Raw genomic sequence first — 9,510 nt, 5'->3', positions numbered from 1 at the left:
AATTGTGGAGAGACCGGAACACTTATACACTGCTGGTGGGAATGTAAAATGGTGCAACCACTTTGGAAATCGATTTAGTGCTTCCGTAAAGACCTAGAAATAAAAGTACCATACGATCCAGCAATCCCACTCCTTGGAATACATCCTAGAGAAATAAGAGCCTTTACACAAATATATGCACACCTATATTCACTGCAGCACTGTTTACAATAGCAAAAAAGATGGAAGCAAGCAAGGTGCCCATCAACAGATGAATGGATAAATAATTTATGGTATATTCACACAATGGAATACTACACACTGATAAAGAACAATGATAAATTCGTGAAACATTTCATAACACGGAGGAATATGGAAGGCATTATGTGGAGTGAAATTAGCTGCAAAAAGACAAAAATTATATGAGACCACCATTATAAGAACTTGAAAAGTAAGTTAAACAGAGAAGAGAATATTCTTTGATGGTTACAAGAGTGGGGAGGAAGGAAGGGAGGGAGGGGAGGAGAAGGGTTCTCACTATTTAGATAGTAGGTAAGAACTATTTTAGGTGAAGGGAAAGACAACACACAACACAGGGGAGGTCAGCAGAACTGGACTAAACCAAGAGCAAAGAAGTTTCCTGAATAAACTGAACATTTCGAAGGCCAGAGTAGCAGGGGTGGGGGTTTGGGGACCATGGTTTCAGGGAACATCTAAGTCAATTGGCATAATAAAATCTATTAAGAAAACATTCTGCATCCCACTTTGGAGAGTGGTGTCTGGGGTCTTAAACACTAGCAAGTGGCCATCTAAGATGCATCAATTGGCCTCAACCCACCTGGAGCAAAGGAGAACGAAGAACACCAAAGACACAAGGTACTTATGAGCCCAAGAGACAGAAAGAGACTCATAAACAGAGAGTGCAACAGCCTGAGACCAGAAGAACTAGATGGTGTCCAGCTACAACCGATGACTGCCCTGACAAGGGAACACAACAAAGAACCCTGAGGGAGCAGGAGAGCAGTGGGATGCAGACCTCAAATTCTTATAAAAAGACCAGTCTTAATGGTCTGACTGAGACTAGAAGGACCCCCGAGATCATGGTCCCCAGACCGTCTGTTAGCCCAAGACAGGAACCATTCCCAAAGCCAACTCTTCAGGCAGGACTTGGACTGGACTATGGGATAGAAAATCATAATGGTGAAGAGTGAGCTTCTTGGATCAAGTAGACACATGAGACCATGTGGGCAGCTCCTGTCTGGGGGGAAGATGAGAAGGCAGAGTGGGACAGAAGGAGGCTGAATGGACACGAAAAGAGAGAGTAGAGGGAAGGAGCATACTCTCATTAGGGGGAGAGCAACTAGGTGTATATAGCAAGGAGTATATACATTTTTGTATGAGAGACTGACTTGATTTGTAAACTTTCACTTAAAGCACAATAAAAATTTTTAAAAAATAGTGAGATTATCTTGGATTATTCAGGCGGATCCAATTTGATAACAAGGGTTCTGAGAAGTAGATGAGGGTGGCAGAAGAGGAGGGTAAGAGGGTAATTTAACTGCAGAAGAATGGTCAGAGAGATGCAGTGTTTTGGGCTTTGAAGATGGAGAAAGGGACCACGAACCAAGAAATGTGGGTAGCCTCTAGATGCTGGAAAAGACAAGGAAATGATTCACCCCAAGGGCCTCCAGAAAGGAGCACGGCCTGTCAACACCTTGATTTTAGCCCGGTAAGACCTTTGTCAGATTTATTACCTACAGATCTGTAAAGTAATAAATTTGTGATGTTTTAAGCCACTAAGTTTGTTATCATTTGTTCTGTTGTTGTTGTTATGCACCGTCCAGACAGTTCCAACTCATAGGGAGCCTATCTACAACAAAACGAAACACTGCCCAACCCTGGGCCATCTCCACAATCATTGCTATGTTTGAGCCCATTGTTACAGCCACTGTGCCAATATAGCTCATTGAGGGTTTTCCTGTTTTTCACTGACCTTCTACTTTATGAAGCATGATGTCCTTCTCTAGGGACTGGTTCCTCCTGATAACATGTTCAAAGTACATGAGACAAAATCTTGCTATCCTCCCTTTTAAGGACCAGTTTGGCTGTATTTCTTCCAAGACAGATGTGTTTGTTTTTCTGACAGTGCATGGTATATTCAATATTCTTTGCTAACACTATAATACAAATGCATCAATTCTTCTTTGATCTTCCTTATTCATTATCCAGTTTCCACATGCACATGAGGCTATGGAAACTACCATGGCTTGGGTCAGGCACACCTTAGTCTTCATAGTGACATCATTGCTTTTTAACACTTTAAAGAGATATTTTGCAGCAGATTTGCCCAATAAAAAGTGTCATTTGATTTCTCAACTGCTGCTTCCGTGGGTGTTGATTGTGGATCCAAAATAAATCCTTGATAAATTCAATCCTTTCTCCATTGATCACGATGTTTCTTATTGGTCCAGTTTGAGGACTTTTATTTTCTTTATGTTAAGGTGCAATTCATACTGAAGGCAGTAGTCTTCACTCTTCATCAGTAAGGGCCTCAAGTCCTCTTCGCTTTCAGAAAGCAAGGTTGTGTCAATCTGCATGTCATTAATGAGTCTTCCTCCAATCCTGTTGCCCCATTCTTCTTCATATAGTCCAGCTTCTCGCATTATTCGCTCATCATACAGACTGAACAAATATGTTGAAAGGAGAAAGCTCTGATGCACAATTCTCATGATTTTAAACCATGCAGTATCTCCTTGTTCTGCATGAATAACTGCTTCTTGGTGTATGTACAGGTTCCACATGAGCACAATTAAGTGTTCTGGTATCCCCATTCTTGGCAATGTTATCCATAATTTGTTATGATCCACACAGTGGAATGCTTTCGCATAGTCAATAAGACACAGGTTATTAACATCTTTCTGGTATTCTCTGCTTTCAGCCAAGATCTATCTGACATCAGCAATGATATCCTTCATTCCACATCCTCTTCTGCATCCCTCTTGAATTTCTGGCAATTCCATGTCAATGTACTGGTGCAACCGATTTTGAAATGTCTTCAGCAAAATTGTACTTGCATAACATAGTTTATAAAGAAAATGTTCCACATCCTACTTTGGTAAGTAGCGTCTGGGGTCTTAAACACCTGTGGGCAGCCATCTAAGGTACTCCACTGGTTTCACCCCTTCGGGAGCAAGGGAGAATGAAGATACAAGGGAAAGATTAGTCCAAAGGGCTAATGGACCACAACTACCATGGCCTCCACCAGATAGAGTCCAGTATAACTAGAGGGTGCCTGGCTACTACCACTGACTTATTTGACTGGGATCACAATAGAGCATCCCAGATAGAGCTGGAGAAAAGTGTAGAACAAAATTCTAACTCACCAAAAAAAACAAAACAAAAAAAAATGGACTTACTGGCCTGACAGAGACTGGAGAAACCCCGAGAGTATGGCCCCCGAACACCCTTTTAGCTCAGTACTGAAGTCACTCTTGAGGTTCACCCTTCATCCAAAGATTAGACAGACCCATAAAACAAAATGAGACTAAAGTGGCACACCAGCCCAGGGGCAAGAATTAGAAGGCAGAAGGGGACAGGAAAGCTCGTAATAGGGAACCCAAGTTTGAAAAGGGAGAGTGTTGACATGTCGTGGAGTAGTTAACCAATGTCATAAAACAATATGTGTACTGTTTAATGAGAAGCTAGTTTGTTCTGTAAACCTTCATCTAAAGTACAATTTTAAAAAATGTTAGAAAAACTTAAACCAAAAATATCCCCTGAAGTCTTCTTAAAACCAAACAATAGGTTAGTTTAACCAGTAAAAAAGTTCTTCCTTGAACATTATGTTCTTTTAAGAACTATTTATATGGGATCAAAGTGAAAACAACAACCCAAAAAATTAGATAGGAACCTTAGGGTGTGGTAAGATTACGTTAACCAGGGAGGAACAATTCAGAAAGGAGGGTGATAATGGTTGCACAACTCAAAAAACGTTATTAATGTCACTGTACGTGTACATGTAGAAATGGTTGAACTGGTGTATGTTTTGCTGTGTATATTCTCAACAACAACAAAATAAAAGTAGTAAAAATTGTACTTGCATGATATTGATATTATTGTTTAATAATTTCTGCATTCTGTTGAATCACTTTTCTTTCATATGGGTGCAAATATGAATCTCTTCCAATCAATTGGCCAGGTAGCTGTCTCTCAAATTTCTTGGCATAGACGAGTGAGCACCTCCAGCACTGCATCCATCTGTTGAAACATCTCAGTTACTATTCTGTCAATTCCTGGAGTCTTGTTTTTCTTTCATCAATGTCTTCAGTGCACCTTGGACTTCTTCCTTCTATACCATCAGCTCTTGATCATATGCTACTTCCTGAAATGGTTGAACGTCCATCAATTCTTTTTTGGTACTGTGACTCTGTGTATTCTGAATCTTTCATCTTCTTTTGATGCTTCCTCCATCATTCATATTTTACCCATAGAATTCTTCAGTATTGCAACTCAAAGCTTGATTTTTTTCTTCAGTTTTTCAGCTGGAGAAATGCTGAGCATCTTCTTCCCTCTTGGTCTTCTAACTCTAGGTCTTTGCTTATGTCATTATAATACTTTGCCTTCTGGAGCCACCTTTTGAAATCTTCTGTTTGGCTCTTTTACTTCATCCTTTTTTCCTTTCTCTATGTTCAAGAGCAAGTTTCAGAGTCTTTTTTTACATCCAGTTTGATCATTTCTTTCATTCCTCTCTTTTTAAATGACCTTTTTGCTTTCTTCATGTATGGTCAATGATGTTTTTGATGTCATCCCACAACACGTCTGGTCTTTGGTCATTAACGTTCAGTGCATCAAATATATTCTTGAGATGATCTCTAATTCAGGTGGGATATACTCAAGTTCGTATTTTAGTTCTTATGGATTTGTTTTAATTTTCTTCAGCTTCAACTTGAACTTGCATTTGAGTAATTGATGGTAGGTTCCACAGTCAGCCCCCGTCCTTGTTCTGACTGATGATATTGAGCTTCTCCATCGTCTCTTTCCACAGATGTAGTTGATTTTATTTCTGTGTATTCCATCTGGCAAAGACCACATCTATAAAAAAAAAAAAAAAATCTATAGTTGCTGTTTATGTTGTTGGAAAAAGGTATTTGCAATGAATAAGTCTTGCAAAATCCTTTCATGCGATCTCCAACATTGTTTCTATTACCAAGGCCATATTTTCCAACTACCAATCCTTCTTCTTTGTTCCTAACTTTCACATTCCAATCACTTGTAATTATCAGTATATTTGCACATTTGATCAATTTCAGGCTGCACAAGTTGGTAAAAATTCATCAATTTCTTCATCTTTGGCATTAGTGATTGGTGCATAAATTTGAACATTAGTCATATTAACTGGTCTCCCTTATAAGCATATGGATATTACCCTATCAATGACAGTGTTGTACTTCAGGATAGATTTTGAAATGTTCTTTTTGATGATTAATGCAACGTAATTCCTCTTGAATTTGTCATTCCTGGCATAGTAGACCATACGATTGTCTGATTGAAAATGGCCAGTGCTAGTCCATTTCATCCCATTAATGCCTAGGATATCTATTTTTATGAGTTCTATTTCATTTTTGATGACCTCCAATTTTCATACTTCGTACATTTCATGTTCTAATTAAGAAAGTACGCTTGCAGTTGCTTTTTTTCATTTTGAGTCGGGCTACTTCAGCAAGTGAAGGTCTCAAAAGCTTTATTCCACCCATGTCATTAAGGTTGGCTCAACTTTGAGGAGGCAGCTCTTCCCCAGTTGTATTTTGAGTGCCTTGCAACCTGAGGGGCTCATCTTCAGGCACTATATCAGACAATGTTCGGCTGCTATTCAGAAGGTTTACACTGGCGAATCTTTCCAGAAGTAGACCACCAGGTCCTTCTCCCTAGTCTGGCTTAGTCTGGAAGGTCAGCTGAAACCTGTCCACCATGAGTAACCCTGCTAGTATTTGAAATATTGGTGGCATAGCTTCCAGCATCACAGCAACACTCAAATCACCACAGTGTGAGAAACTGATAGACAAGTGGCAGTCATTTGTTATAGGGGCAATGAAAAATTAATATATCAATAATCTGCTTATTTGAGAGGTAAATTTGGGTCTAGATATTTTTGATAGAAAATTTTAGTAAATGGTTTTCAATAAATACAGCTTATTTTTGTTAATACTCATAAAGTCATGCTTGTCAGGAGCACATAAATTATGCTTCAGGGCCTGGCCTGGCAATGTTCAAGGGCAGGTCAGAGTCTGAAATAAACAGTCCTTCTTAAAAAGATGTTTTTCCAAAAAAAAAAAAAAGGGTAAAATTTAAGTCTCAAACAAATATTGAACAAGTATAGGAGCATAAAATGAACATGTGCCAGAGATTTTATTTATCTCATTTCATTAATGAGAGAAATAGTAAGATACGACAATCAGTTTGAAGGAGAATTCAGGGGACCACAGTTATGTAGATCAACCTGGAATGCTGAAATGAATTTATAAATAGATGTAAAATTGGCTTTTTTCATAAGAGGGGGGAACTCTGTTGTCCCTCTACTGCACAGAATCCATTTGTATATGGAAGATAAATGTTTGCATTGCTATTTGTTATGTGAAATGTAGAGAGTTGTAAAATAGTACAAAGACAATGAAAGGTGAAAACCCCACCACGTAGTTTTACAATGAAGATACCAGTAATCATTTTAATCCATTTCAGAAGTTTTCTCAATTTTTCCTAATACTTTGAATGAACACCATGCACTTATCTTCTCCATATTGGTGAAATTAAATTATAATAGACACCAGTAAGAATGCAAATGGGGACAATATGAAAAGGAAGAAGGGACAGCCATGTGTTGGTAGAATGAGTAAAGGAGGTGAGTGTCATGGATTGAATTGTGTCCCCCCCAAAATACCTGTCATCTTAGCTGAGCCATGAGTCCCAGTACTGTGTGGTTGTCTACGATTTTCTGTGATTTCCCTATGTGTTGTAAATCCTGTCACTATGATGAAATGAGGTAGATTAGTGGTGGTTATATTGATGAGATACACAAGATTAGATAGTGTCTTAAGCCAATCGCTTTGAGATATAAAAGAAGCGAGCAGAGAGATATGGGCATCTCATACCACCAAGAAAGCAGCACCAGGAGCAGAGCGCATCCTTTGGACCTGAAGTTCCTGCGCTGAGATGCTCCCAGACCAAGAGAAGACTGACGACAAAGACCTTCCTCCAGAGCCAACAGAGAGAAAAAAACTTCCCCTGGAGCCAGTGCCTTGAATTTGGACTTCTGACCTACTGGACTGTGAGAGAGTAAACTTCTCTTTGTTAAAGCCATCCACTTGTGGTATTTGTGTTATGGCAAAATTAGATGACTAAGACGGTGGGTAAGGGAGGCCTTTTAAAATCTCAATCAGTATATTTGTCTTTTCTAATTATTGTACCCATTTTTCTCTCCCTCAGTGCCAGAAGCTCAGTTTTGTTGTGGTGGTGAGTGCCATCAAGGCAGCCCTTGACTCATGGTGACCCCACACACAACAGAAGAAAATGCTGCCTGGTCCTGTACCATTTCCATGTCAGACACAAATCAGATCGTTGTGATCCACAGGGTTTTCATTGGCTGATTTTTAGAAGTAAATCACCAGGCCTTTCTTCCCAGTCCATCTCAGTCTGGAAGCTCCGCTGAAACCTGTTCAGCATCACAGCAACACACAAGCCTCCACTGACAGATAGGCGGTGGCTGTGCATGGGTGCATTGGTCAAGATTTGAACCTGGGTCTCCTGCATGAAAGGCAAGAATTCTACCACTGAACCACCAAAGCCTTCAGTATAGCTCTCATAAAACAAGTCTCAGTGCAATAGGAAAAATTCTTATAGACTAAAATGACTACAATTCTGCCTGTCCAAAAGTGATTGTGGTTCATGAAATAGCATCCAGAAACTAGAAAAATGACTAATTAGCTAATTAAACAACATGGCAAATAGTTTTGAAGCATAAAACGGTAGGGTATCTCACTAATCCACAGAACGCCAACATATGACTGTTGCAGTCTTCCAACATGACAGGGAAATGAAGGATTTTTTGGCAGTATAATTCTTCACTTCAAGACAGAACAACGACACTGGAGGAAAAAGAAACTTGACATAGTTCTCAAGCCCCGTTCTTGCTCTCACTATATTCCTATACTAAGCAATTTCTAGATATATGTCTTATTATTGTTATTTTTTCTGTCGGTAGATTAATCAGAGGAAGGGAAAAAGGGCAGAAGGTGTGTGAAAGTGAATATATATATCCGAGGTATCAGTACCAGGTGACTGTCATACCTGGAATTAATGTGAAGAAATTATCTGATATAGAACTTTTCATCTCTTAAGATTTTGGTTTTTCCACGTTCTCTTAGGTGAGATGACATCAGACAGTGAAATGACCACTATTCTGAAAATTAAAAGATTGTTTTCTAACCCAGTCTATGCCACTAAACCATTGGCATGGCGGATACCCAGCTTCTTATTCCATAAAATGAATCAGTTAGATTTTATTATTTCTGAAGATCCTTCTATTTGTATAATCTAGTTGTAGAAGCACAACTTGTTCAAAATAGTCCTGAGGATGCCACTAAAGTTCATAAGGAAACCTGCCCTGGATAAATCTAAGGGGAAAAAATATATAAGCAATAAGAAGAGAGAGTTTGAGAATTATAGACCTAAATAGAAGTTATTTTTCCTAATTGGATGCATCTAAGTTCATGGGATAATTGTGGAGTGTGAAATAACCAAACTCACTGCCGGTGAGTTGATTCTGACTCACAGCAACCTTACCGAACAGAGTAGCACCTGCCTCAGGCTGAAATCTTTACAGAAGCAGACTGCCACATCGGCAGCTGATGGGTTTGAACTGATGACCTTTCTGTTAGCAGCCAAGCGCTTAACCACTGCACCACCAGTGTTCCTTATGCATGTGTATATCTGTGTGTGTGTGTGTGATGGTTTAGTTGATTGATTTAGGCTTTTTAGTATTCTATAGTTTCAAAAATTTTTGTTACAAACATAGAATTTTATCATTAGCATTGGGATGACATACTTTTCTAGTGCCTTAATTGGTGAAGGGAGCCCTAGTGGCACGGTGGTTGAGAGCTACTGCTGCTAACGAAAAGGTCTGCAGTTTGAACCCACTGGCTGCTCTTTGGAAGCCCTATGGGACAGTTTACACTCTGTTCTTTTTTTTTATAAGGTTGCTGAGTTGAAATGGACTCAACAGCAAAGGAGTTATTTTTTTTGTTTTATATGTATATATATGAGCCCTGTTGGAGTAGTGGTTAAAGTGCTCGGCTGCTGAACAAAAGATCAACATTTCAATCCCACCAGCCACTCTGCAGAAGAAAGTTGTGGCAGTCTCCTCCTGTAAAGATGTACAGCCTTGGAACTGCCTGTGAAACAGTTCTACTCTGTCCTATAGGGTCATTATGAGTCAAAAACCGACTCAACAGCAGTGTGTGTATATATATATATATACAC

At 39.3% G+C, this 9,510-nt stretch overlaps 1 non-coding gene across 1 annotated transcript; it reads right to left on the bottom strand.

Moving 5' to 3' along the window:
- Window positions 1-7,746: 7,746 nt before the first annotated feature.
- Window positions 7,747-7,817, bottom strand: TRNAE-UUC (transfer RNA glutamic acid (anticodon UUC)). The gene has a single exon. It is a non-coding gene; the product is annotated as a tRNA-Glu (tRNA).
- Window positions 7,818-9,510: the final 1,693 nt, after the last annotated feature.

This window comes from Loxodonta africana, chromosome 1, assembly GCF_030014295.1.
Source record: "Loxodonta africana isolate mLoxAfr1 chromosome 1, mLoxAfr1.hap2, whole genome shotgun sequence".
In the NCBI taxonomy this organism is placed as follows: domain Eukaryota; kingdom Metazoa; phylum Chordata; class Mammalia; order Proboscidea; family Elephantidae; genus Loxodonta; species Loxodonta africana.
This window is presented reverse-complemented; position numbering and strand designations above follow the sequence as displayed.